This window comes from Trematomus bernacchii, unplaced genomic scaffold (genome assembly GCF_902827165.1).
Source record: "Trematomus bernacchii unplaced genomic scaffold, fTreBer1.1, whole genome shotgun sequence".
Taxonomy (NCBI): domain Eukaryota; kingdom Metazoa; phylum Chordata; class Actinopteri; order Perciformes; family Nototheniidae; genus Trematomus; species Trematomus bernacchii.
In genome coordinates, this window is record NW_022987547.1 from 8,861,484 (window position 1) to 8,874,228 (window position 12,745).

At 40.4% G+C, this 12,745-nt stretch overlaps 1 protein-coding gene across 1 annotated transcript in view; it reads right to left on the minus strand.

Moving 5' to 3' along the window:
* The window catches only part of rph3aa (rabphilin 3A homolog (mouse), a), a 30,106-nt gene extending 17,361 nt beyond the window's left edge, over nucleotides 1–12,745 (minus strand). Inside the window, exon 1 of the mRNA XM_034123350.1 lies at nucleotides 12,598–12,745. The gene's annotated coding sequence lies outside the window, so the exon portion shown is untranslated. The remainder of the gene's footprint in view (nucleotides 1–12,597) is intronic.

Below are 12,745 nucleotides of genomic sequence, written 5' to 3' on the forward strand. Positions count from 1 at the left end.
ACACACATTGACACACACACACACACACACACACACACACACACACACACACACACACACACACACACAGTACAAATGGCCTATTGAGTGGAGCGGTCGCTGCCCTACAGGAGATCGATGTGCTCTGGAGCTCTGCAGCAGGACACACTCCTATCTGATTCTCAATGTCATCCAGTGAGGGGACAGAAACTGCTTTACACATGACAGCATATCAATATCACCCCTCTTTTCACCCCATGACCCCCTCAATGGGTCTCATGTGCAGCTCTCATGTAAAGTACTTAGTTCTACAGATCAATGGTGGAATCTAAGGTATTGTGCCATAAAACACATTTGAGGTCCTCATATCTATTCCATTACATTTCAGAGGGAATCGTTGTATGTTTTTGGATAAACAAGGCTGGTACATTAAAGTATGTGTTTGAATGCTATAAATGTTTAAGGTTGTGTTCATTTGAACTCCTTTATACACTGTCAGGTGGTTTTATCTACAGCAATCCATCATTTTCTATAACAACATCATAGTGTAGTAGTGGAGCTGAACCAGTCACCTTTCCAGCTTTTTGATAATGCCGTTTCCAGCTGATCCAAGGTTCTTAATGGTTTATTCAGCATAAGATGTAGCAGTATCTTTTCAGTATTTAACCTTAACCCTTCAGTTCATCACAAGCACAAGATGTAGTGGAGTAGACGTAATGAAAAGTACCTCCATTTTTTTACCTTGCCACAATGTTAGCTATAAACATGTTTCTATACACTTTGCTCTCATTACACTGTAGTGGGGGTTATTTCAGGTCCTTCCACATCAAAACATCCTTTTGTGTAGTAAGTCTTCACCTAAGGCTTATATGACAGTCAGATACTCATCTAGCATCATCTGTCCTAACTATGTTCGTAATGTGGGGGATGATGGGATTTCTTGGGAGCATCTCCAGGGAAGGCCACACCAAGGACACATGTCATCACATGAGGCCAGGTTTGATTTACGCCCGTTTTATAGCGCTACTTGACTGAGGGGGAGAACGACCTCTGGGGAACAGGGGTACTTTCATGTACTGTATGTCTGTGTGTGTGCGTGTGTGTGTGCGTGTGTCCACTTGAGATTATAGGTCATTATTTGTGACGTGAACCCGGGTGTTATCCACTCCATGATGATGAAAGGAGTAGCAGAGGAATTTTCGTCCCCCTACTCACAGTTGTTATCATGTACATTATCAAAAGATTCAAATTATTAAAACCATAAAAAAGAAATTCAGGATGTAGTTTTACGAAAATAGTAGAGGTTTTATTTTTAGCCACAGTGACGGCGAGGCTCTCTAGGGACTCTTCAATCTGTCAGTCGGCCCAACACTTTGGACCAAACTGAAAGCCTATTGTTTGAAATGTTTTGGAGACTTTCACGGTCCCCAGCTGAGGAATACTAATGAATACTGACTAATGTCTAATGCCATATTCAAGACAACATTTGTATTTATCCAATCCTGGTTTAAACGGTGGCAAATGTGCTACAACAGTCGAAAACATTGACATATAGGGATAAACATGCAGCAGCTTTAAACCAATGCCAATTCATAAACACATATAGCATCAACAACAAATGCAACAATAGCAGAGACATACAAATGAAAGCAGAAAGCCAGCACAAATACTTAAACAGCATACACGATTCAACAAAAGAAAACACAAAAAAACCTGAAATTCAGCAGAGAAGCAATGCATATCCAATCAACACAACAGGAGGCCCCTGCTCTGCATGACTCAGAGCTGGGAGCATGGCTGCAGACTTTGAGTTTTCTTTTATTCCATCCAACACAACAACATTTCTTTCCATCCAAGGTCAAATGAGGAGAACTTGAAATGCAAGGATCAGTGGTGTTTGCTCTTCTGTATCTTTCAGCTCACTCTCCTTCTCTCTGTTTGTCTCTCCTGTTGGCTCACACTGTCCGTTTCTCAGCTTCCAGCAAAAACAGGAAAGTAAAAGTCTTCTTTATTTAAGACGTTCACAAACCTGGCATTAACATTAGCACAAATTGACATGCAAAAATGTGCGCACAAACACACACACGCTACACAGACTGTGTGTAGAGGGAGGACCTGTCACACTCAGTTAGCTGCCCAGTGAAAAGCATTGCAAATTGACGTGAAGTAAATGGAAACCCAGGCATTCTAGCTCCATGAGACTGGGCTGACTAAGAGCTGCAGGGCCACACACACAAGCATGAACGCACACACATGCATGCACACACTCACACACGCATGCACACACTCACACACACATATAAGTTATTTATGTCAGCACACAAGCAAACACACATTATGTGAGAGTGTGTGAGCGCTGCAGGGAGGAAAACTCTGACAGATTGCCTCATCTTCCTGTGTGTCCTGCAAGGCCGAGGAGCTTCCCTGATTCAGACTGATTTGACTTTTAAAACAGATGAATATTTTAGGAAAAAAAGAAAAATGTTCTTACCCTCAAATAAATAGATGAATTGGGTCTAGTTAATACTCCGGCCAATTGTTTTATAGTAATAATTCAAGAGGGAATATAACATTTAAAAAAGATGTTTCATGTTCATCTCAGGTTAAAGGAAATTCTAATCAATGTTTTCTATTTGGGTATTATGTTTGATTGATTTAATTATAATTTCTGTTAGTAATTTTAATGAAAACTGTGACCAACATGGGAAAACAAGTTGACTCCAGCCAACACTTAAGTCTTTTTTATTGAATGTAAATCATCTCAATTGAGCTTCCTAAAATGATGGAAGTATTCCCTCCTTAAACCAGAAATGGACTTACAAGTTTATCAAACTACTAAACAGAGCAGATAAGCGTGAAAATTGTGTTTTTGTATTGAAGCAAAGCTTTTGGCAAATAATATGAAGACTGCACAGATCAGGGGCCGTGTGGCTGTAATCAGACACTACAGCTGTTGTTATTATCCATTCTTTTATTTGGTCAACATAAAGCAGGGATTTGTGAATAACTGGTCACCTAGTAACATGTATAAGCCACTGTGAAATCCTTGTCTTTTGTTGTTCAGCTGTGTTGACAGAACACAACTGGCTTTAAACAGCTGGCGCTCAGCAGAGTAACCAGACAGTCTGCAGTAATATTAAACCAAGATAACTGCAGTTTAGAACAGGTTTTTTAAACCAGCCTTATTGGGAAATTAGGCTGTTGAAATGCTGAATCTCACAGAAATCCAACCAACCGTCCAAAAACCTGATCATTGATTGGTCAGGCAATAAATCAGATGTGACCCCCCCACGACCTACATGTCAAACGGCCACCATTAAGACTGCAATTAAGCCTAACACTAAGTGTTTAGAGGCCAAATCCATACCGTTTCTGCCCTACCAGCTATATTCTGGTGGAGTCAAAACAGATCCATTGAGTGAAGGCCAAAACTACAGGATTACCCCAGTTATAATGACCCTGGTAGTGACAGAACAGGTGGACAGTACACCATTTGGTTGAGGGCATTGGATCAGTCATCTGAACTTTAAATTATTCTTTCAGACCTGTTGAAAAAAAGTTGTATGAGGTACTTATCCAGTCAGTGTAAGTGTACATTTACACTTTGCCATCAGACAGCCCTTTTTGACGGATCAAAACCACCAGGATTCATTGACCATAAGAGTCATTTTACCCTGCAGAACACACTATACTGCTGCCTCAATTGTTTAGTTTGTGTTACTGTGTTTTTGGTGTTCTAATGGGTTAGTTTGTAATCGCTAAAGTCACAAAATAAGACAAACAAACGACCTAATGGAGGCAAAGGTGGACTAGTAACATCTGTGTACTGTAAGGCAAAATTACGTTTTTGTCTATGGTGGATTTAAAGAGAGCAAAGGGATATAATCGTTTCAGATCCATTCCAAAGAAAAGATCTGTTTTCCATTCAAATAAAGCAAATAAGAAAAGAATTCTATATATCCTAAAAGATAGACTGGGGGAATTTGAAAGGATGTGGGGTCCAATGGTTTCAAGGTTCAAGGTTCTTTATTGTCAATCTGACATAGCTACAGAGTAATTATGCAGTTGAAAATCTTATGTCACAGGCTTCTCCAACAATGCAACATAATAACATAACATAATAACAATAAGAGCAAGAGCAATACAAAAATAATAATAGTTATAAAAATGAAATAAAGTTATGATGTGGAATAGTGCAGTATGAGTCTATATACAAGTTATTGGAATGATATATATATATTAGGTATTAGATACATACTACTGAGTAGCAGTTGAATGTTTGATGTTGTTTCAACAGTTCAATTGTTTAACAGTCTCACTGCCCGCGGGAAGAAACTGTCTCCGAATCTTCTTGTCCTTGCCCGGATGCTGCGGTAACGTCTGCCAGACGGCAACAGAAAGAACAGTTTGTGGCTGGGGTGATGGGGGTCTTTGATAATCCGTAGTGATTTCTTCCTGAGCCGCTGGGAGTAAAGGTCCTCCATGGATGGCAGCTCCGTCCTGGTGATGTGCTGTGCACTTTTCACCACCCTCTGTAAAGCCTTACGATCGAGGTCGGTGCAGCTGCCGTACCAGGCCGTCATGCTGCCAGTCAGGATACTCTCTATCGTGCACCTGTAGAAGTTGCAGAGTATCCTGGAATCCATTTTGAACCTCCTCAACCTGCGGAGGAAGAAGAGCCGCTGTCGAGCTTTCTTGGTGATGGTGGTGGTGTGAAGAGACCATGTCAGGTCCTCAGTGATGTGGACCCCAAGGAACCTGAAGCTTTTGACTCTCTCCACCGTAGTCCCATTGATGGCGATGGGGGCGTGTCCCTCTCCCTGCTGCTTCCTGTAATCCACAATCAGCTCCTTTGTTTTGCTGATGTTGAGATGGAGGTTGTTCTCCTGGCACCAAGATGTCAGGTTTTCGACCTCCTCTCTGTATGCCGTCTCGTCATCGTCTGTGATCTGGCCGATGACGGTCGTGTCATCAGCAAACTTCACGATGGTGTTGGAGCTGTGTGTGGCCACGCAGTCGTGGGTGAACAGGGAGTAGAGGAGAGGGCTGAGCACGCAGCCTTGAGGGGCACCGGTGTTAAGAATCAGGGTGGAGGATGTGATGTTTCCCACCCGCACTGCCTGGGGTCTGCCCGTCAGGAAGTTCAGGATCCAGTCGCAGAGGGCGCTGTTGAGCCCGAGGTCTCTGAGCTTGATGGCCAGCTTGGAGGGCACAATGGTGTTGAATGCTGAACTGTAGTCAATGAACAGCATTCTCACATATGTGTTCCTGTTCTTCGGGTCCAGGTGTGAGAGGGCAGTGTGGAGGGTGAGGGCTATGGCGTCGTCTGTGGACCTGTTTGCTCTGTAGGCAAACTGCAGGGGGTCCAGAGATTCAGGGAGGGAGGAGGTGATGAATAATTTGACTAACCGCTCAAAGCACTTCATTATGATGGAGGTGAGTGCTACTGGGCGGTAGTCGTTGGGGCAGGTGATTCATTTATAAGGGGGACGGTCGGCTGAGATGCATTGCAAAAACAATCGTTTTGTAATGGCTTGGCACTGCTCGGGAAGGGAAGGGTAGTCTGGGCTCATTTGCACCCTTTAAGTTTATTTATTTATTTGTATTATATATACTATTTTGTATGTTCTTTCCCACTATGACTATGCATGTCATTAAGTATGGTATTCCTGTCATGCTATGTTTTTTCTTTATTATTTCTTGCTGGCTGTTCTGTTTGTCTTCTATGTTGAAAAAGAGAGGCATGATTTCCACCCCAAAGAAGTATGTACTATTGCTTACACTTGTATGCTTCTTCTCAATAAAAGATTTGAAACAAATATAGCTTAAACTAAGACTGATAGTGACTTAAATACTGTATGTTTAGCTGCTACCTGTGTCTACAGCAGAACATTGCTCTGCTGTTTGTTTCTTCAATGGGCATGTCGAACAACATCTACTTTAGACAATACACAAACTATGGATAACTACCTCATACAACCCCATCTCAAAACATCTGGACTATCTCTTAACAGGAGGTTAGTTATTCCAGGAAACCAGGTTCAGGCGACCTTGTCCCCCACAACAGTAATTTACGGTGAACAGATGGTTCCCCGAGGAGTCTAAACAATCCCATCTTAATTAGACTAAAACATTTCATCTCATTTCAACAGACACAGCCATCCCAGTATAACAAACCCCTTCCAACCCACTCCTTTTCCTTCGCTGTCTCCACAGCTGTCACTTCTTTCGTCAATCCAGCCCTCATCCATTCACCCTCATCCATTCATGCTCTCTGCTATCTCGCCCCCATACCAAATGACTCTCCACTCCTCCACTGAGGCTGTCAGACTCGTGAGGAAGCAGCTTATGGAGCTTAGTTCTGGAAAGAGGCATCACCACCTACTTTATCCCCTGTCTGATGACTCTGTAGGGATGGTTGCTACACACACACACACACACACACACACACACACACACACACACACATATATACGAGAACTCCTGGGTAAAGCCAAGCATTGATAAAACAGTAATCTGGTCTTCAATGCCAGCATGTGTAGCTGAAAGCGTTGACGTCACAGAGTTGTCTAGAAATGTCTGTACCTAGTCTGTGTAGTGAGAGGAAGAGGCAGGGCAACAAAACATGTCAGAGTGAAAGACTCAATGGCTTTCAAATATTACATAAGTAGGTCGAGGGATGAAAGCAGGACGGATCAAATGTTAGGGTGCATTTGTTAAGCAGTGAGACTCAAGGCATGACAAAATATGTGTTGGTCTGTCCACAACTTTCAGTGAAATATGAGAAAAACTATAGTATGGATTGTTTCAAACATTCTTGTCCTCCTTAGGATGAATCGCAAGAACTTTGGAGATCCCCTGACTTTCTATTTAGCGCCACCACCAGGTCAAACTTTGTTCTTTATGACAACACATATCAGCACGTTAGCTTTGTATATGTACAGCATCAGACTCTTTCCACCACTTTAGTTCACACTAGAATATCTCAACAAACATTGGCTATTCAATTCCATACAGCCATCCTAACCCTCCCCAAACAACATATCCTATAGCAATGTTGATGATCCCCTGACTTTCCATTTAGCGGGTCAAAACTTAGGTCTTGTCATTTATGACGACAAACATCAGCATATAAACTGTGCCGAAAGTAAAGCCTCACATAATCTATCCATCACCATACTGAAATATCTGAACAACTATTGGATGGACTGTCAGAACATTTCATACAGACATCCCTTGTCCCTCAACAATGAATCCTAGCGGTATTGGTGATCCCTTGGCTTTTTCTGTTGTGCCACCATGATGTTGACATTTTACGTTATTGACTGAAAGGTCTAAACAACTATTGGAGGGATTACCATGACATTTTGTAGAGACATTTTGTAGAGACATTCCTGTTCCTGTTGAGTTATAACAACCCTGGTGATGGCGCCTAGGCAATGAAACAAGCAGACTTGGTGTATCAAACGTGGGTTGTTGCATCCTCATTTTCATTTCATACAGCTTTAGATCTTGAAAAGGCATGGGGAGAAGATGGCTTGTGGCAACAGATACAAGCTTTACAACACCGCTTCCTGAGACCTTGTGGCCGTTTTGATGCTTGTTGTGCCATGTCGTGTGACTGTCAACCGAGGCCGACTGTCCTTAGTGTGGCATGTGCCTATGAATACATTGTTTAGCACAAACTTGTCAGCGACAGCTTGAAGTTCTTCTCAGATACAACCTCTTATTTTGGATCAAAAACTGCAAAAGATTGATTGCATTTACCTTTTTTAATCTGCATGCGTGTGTATTTGTGTGTGGAGAAGAGTGATCTGCATGACAAGCTCAGTATGAGAGCAAACACCCATATGGTGAGTGGAAATCACAGATTTCCTGTGTCTCTTTGCGTGTGTTTATACACCAGAGGCAGTACTGAGGCCACTAAACAGAATGCAAACCTCAGGCTTATTGTCTGTCTCTGTCTCTCTGCCGTTCTGTGGTATCTGTTTTCTCTCTGTTTGTGTGTGTGAGACAGCTTGCTGGGGGTGTTTTTCTGGGTTTATGATGAGGAAGTTGCAAGGGAAGAGAGAGATAGAATAATGAGGAGAAACAAGGTCAGAGATGCACCAGAACCATGTCCTAACACGCCCTATTATGCCCTCACATAAGGTTTATATTTGTCCCCTTTGAGAGATTATTTGTTTCATTGTTACTTCTTGATTCACACATCAATAAGAAGAGATGTCAGAATCTCCAGCTACCAGTCTAGACAGATTGGTCTGTACTGGTACTTGAACAAGACCCCACTGACTGAGATACAACCTCCATCTAAAAAGGAGCCTGTAAACAGTACTGTCTAATTGTCGCTGGCGTTCACTAATTGATGAAACAGAAAGTGTGTCGCTGTTTCAGATCGGGTTATATAAGTCATAGATTCTTGCTGTGACCCTGACGATAAACAGTTCAGACTACACAGACTAACTCATTGTGACTTCGACTGAAGTTTTGATGACTTGAACTTGATCGAAAATTAAGACTTGAGACTTTCCTTGTTACCCTACAACTAATATAATTATCAATGGTCGTGTCTGCCACCTTATTTAGTCAGTTCAGGCTATAATCAAACTTATAATATGTAGACTGAACCCATATAAGGTAATACCACCACGAACCTCCAGAACATATTCTGTATGTCTGAACTCTACTGGGGGATTTAAACCACTTGTCAGCAAGATATTCCCTCATTTGGTGTTTTGAGAGTGGACTGCACTGTTCAAAAGCAGGTTCAGATAAAAAGACACTTGGAAGATAATAGCCTGAAACGAAAAAAGAAGGGAACAAAAATGGGTGTTTGGCGAATGGCAGTTTTATGGTGTGAAGTATATCAGAGTAGATGCATGGTGTACAAACAAAAGAGAATTGTTTTTCCTCCACTCGCCAAATATGACAAAATTCCATGACGCGTTTAATAACATCAACCAATGTTCCCATAGGGAGCTCTTGAAATGTAAACATAGCAACAAGCAAGAGGAAGGATGTTGTTGGTGCTGTGAGGTGAAAGTAAGAAACTAAGGAAGGCTTTTCCAAACATAAGATGGTCATCAGCATAATTTACAACTTCTAACGCGACTGTTTGTTTACATTGTTCCTTCTGATTAATATTGTCCCCTTGAGACCCCTGGCAGAGAGTCATGCAGGGTAGACATCACCACACAGCACAGCATATACAAGGTGGAATAGTGGTCTCTGTTTACATCTGTGTTTCTGTGACAAATACATAATTACACATCTGCCTCCAACCATCTTTTCTGGCTGTGAACAATTCAAATGTGCCCGTGATATATAGCTAATCAAACACTTGGGGCCACAGTGGGATTGTGCAGCACATCTGCTGTTCCTGCTGTGCTAGGGGAATTCCCGAGAGTTGGAAACAATAATGCCTCAGCTGCAGATTTGAGGAGGAGGAAAGTCAATTACTGTACATTTCCACCGTCCAAATTGCTAAACGCTTGACTGAATGAGTTCATGTGGAACACGTCGTCACTGGAAGTAATGGGAAAGTCATGAATCTCAATTGATTGCTTTGATGGATTAGGTCTGAATGGACTTGACCCCAACCCTGACATCGTTTTATGATGAAAGAGGCAATTTCACCCGCTTACACTGGACAGGTGTCCTCATAAAACCACTGAATTCCATTACCTTCAACCTTAGGTATGTGTGCCATGTGCATATAAATCTTAGTTATTATAAAGGGAATAAAGCACCCCTTTAAAAATACGATATCAGCACTTTTGCAGCAACCTCAGGTGACTGAATTCATTTGCATACTGCAAGTTATAGCCAATACATGTTTTATCCTTTCTTTACAATAATTGTATATGCTTAGAGATATTATTCTTTGACCAACAGTCAATAAAGGGAATCAGGGGCTCTAACTACGGATAACTTAACCAAGTCAGTTCATTATAAATAACAAAGACACATTATGGATATATCAAAAAGTCACTGTTCTTCTGTATTTCCCTGCAAAGTTGAAGCTAAAAACTCAGAAATAGATACGGTATCACAAGGAGCTTATATTCTTATTTCAACCTTATTTCTGGACTTTCCCTAACTCTATCTAAGTTTTGGAGGAAAAACTTGTATACAAGGAATGCTTGTATACGTCGTCTTGCGGTGTTTTATCATTCAATCTTTATTTGGATATATTTTGAGATCAGCAAGATCGGCTTGGCTTGAAATGTAAGTGAAAAAAAGAATAATGATCAAATAAACAAGTGAAGTATTCACCTCAAAGCATGATACTGGTTCACCCTATATTAACTGACACAAAGCCTCGGTATTGGTATCAACATCTGTGATTCTGGCCCTGGTATTACTTAGTAGTAATATCTGAATAAAACGTTTTTTTTGGGCAACTAAAACAATTGGTTAAGGTAAAAAAACAAAAATGAGACAGAAAAGTAAGACATGAATCTTTCACAGGATATGAACTCGGATCATCTGCATGAACATTATATGCACCATCATCCATTCAGCATTCCTACCTCGAAACTCTCATTTCAACTTAATTTCATACATAGATGCTGGCACTGCACTTCAAATCAGTCATGTCCTACGATGGTGGACTATCCATAAATAAATATGTGTTTGTAAATTGTACCCTTTAAAACAGACTGTGTTACATTTCATTTACCTACCTTAAACTGACAGCAGGTATTTTGCCACTAAGTTGGTTTGCTACAAATCGAGACAATTAAGTGTTGAATGCTAACATTTCGAAAAGCACCGACCCACAAGAAAATAAACCTACAGTAGGAATTATTTCCCCTGAGTTCAGCAGGCAGGGGGTGTTGAGTCGGCGTGAACCGTTTCTGCTCAAGCACATTAGCCACATCAGTCAGCACCTGAGTGCTGAGCAGCCTGTATAATCCACCACCACCCACCTCTCACACAATACAGTCAATACAGCTGATTTGTGGTCAAAAGGAGCATTCAGCAGGGATTATAGGGAGCATGGGAAAGAAGAAAGGGACTCAATAAAGTCGATCATGGCAGAGGATGATGGACCAAATAAAAAAGTGAGTGTTATAGTACTGCAAATCAATTTCACACACACACCAAGGAAAATTCAAGCTTCCTTTTCTTCATCGTTTCCTTCCATCTCAGCTTTGAAAATGGTGCTGCCACAACATGTTAGCCAGTGAGCTCCTCCTCTGTACTGAGGGCTGTTCTCGAGCTGACCACTGGTTATAACATGGAGATGAAAGACTTCTCGGCTGCACAGACAAAAGCTTTGCTCTTATTTGAAAAATGTTTTGATATTTTGCTAAATATCTTTATTTGCTCTCTTGCTGAGTTAGATGAGAAGATCAATGCAGTATCTCCAATATGTCAGTTAGCTTAGTTTAGCATTAAGACAGAAAGCGGGGTAAAACCACCAGTGTGCTCTGTGAGAAACACTAACAAAATCCACCTACCAACGTGTGTAAGCCACACTGATAAACAGGTTTGTCTACATATGGACCACTATCTTTTTTAAATAAAAAACAAGAAAATAAGGTTTAATTAAGCGAGCTTTATGCATTATTATTTTATTTAGACTTGAGTCGGGCTAGTTCTTCTGTTTAATGCTTTTGTGCTATACTAAGCTAACAAGCTGCCGACACAAACTTCCAACTTGAATCAGTACATATTTCAAAATGTTGAACTATTGCTTTAAGATTACGGAAAATATAAATGAAAAAGTAATAGTGTATTGATTTAAAACAGGCACTTATCTACGTCCGGCCAAGCTTCATTATTCAAGTCCAAGTGATTTATCTGAATAAATGGTGTTTACTACAAATATCTGCATAGGCTTTGTTGGCAGTGAGCTGCAAAGATATAGGCTGATAGAGGACTTCAGAGTCAACATAAGCTGAAGTTAAGGGTTCTGCATCAAAAATGTTTGTATGTTTGATAGATGTGAAAAAAAAACTAAAAACAAGAATATATGATTTAATGAAGCAAGTTATTCCCTCTAAGAAATCATACAGAACGTGTAGAAACACTTGCATAATCTCTTAGAACTGCAGTATTGTAGATACAGAATATATCATTTGAATGTTTAGATTTATATATTTTGTTTGTTTGTACATGTTTGTCGCTCAGTGTGAAATCATAGAAATGGAAATAAAACTAAATAAAATACAGATAGATATCAGTTGTGCTGATTAACTGCTCCTTAATAATAATAAAAGGTATATTTTTTCATGGTAAATTGGAACCGTACAATCATAGTAGGTAATTCAAATGACGTCAGCAATCTGAGGTTTTCTGAGGAAATAAACTTAAATATCTGAGCAATATGACAAGTAGTCAGGTCAAAATGTTTCTCAATTTAAATAGATAAGAAATAGATAGGTGTTTTAGGAAAATCAGAAATGCACTTTTAAACCAGAATTGTTGTCATTTTTAATAATAATTAGATTAGCATTGATGATTGAAGGACAATCAAGTGTTACTGATACATTGATTTATTATAACCAACCAGACATTTTAATTGAAAAAAAGTTCAAACATAAGGGTACATTTTAATTATTAAAAAAGATAGACAATTTTTCTCATTTTAAAATGAATGTCTGTTCTTACCTGAGGCTTTCACACAGATGTATTGTTTTTTTCCTGTCGCAATAAGAGCTGCTTCAGTGTGACAGAAAGTGAAACGCCAGCAGCTCCGTATCAGCATCCAGCATCTTCTTCGGTGCTCTCCTCCTCACTGCCAGCCTCCTCGACACAC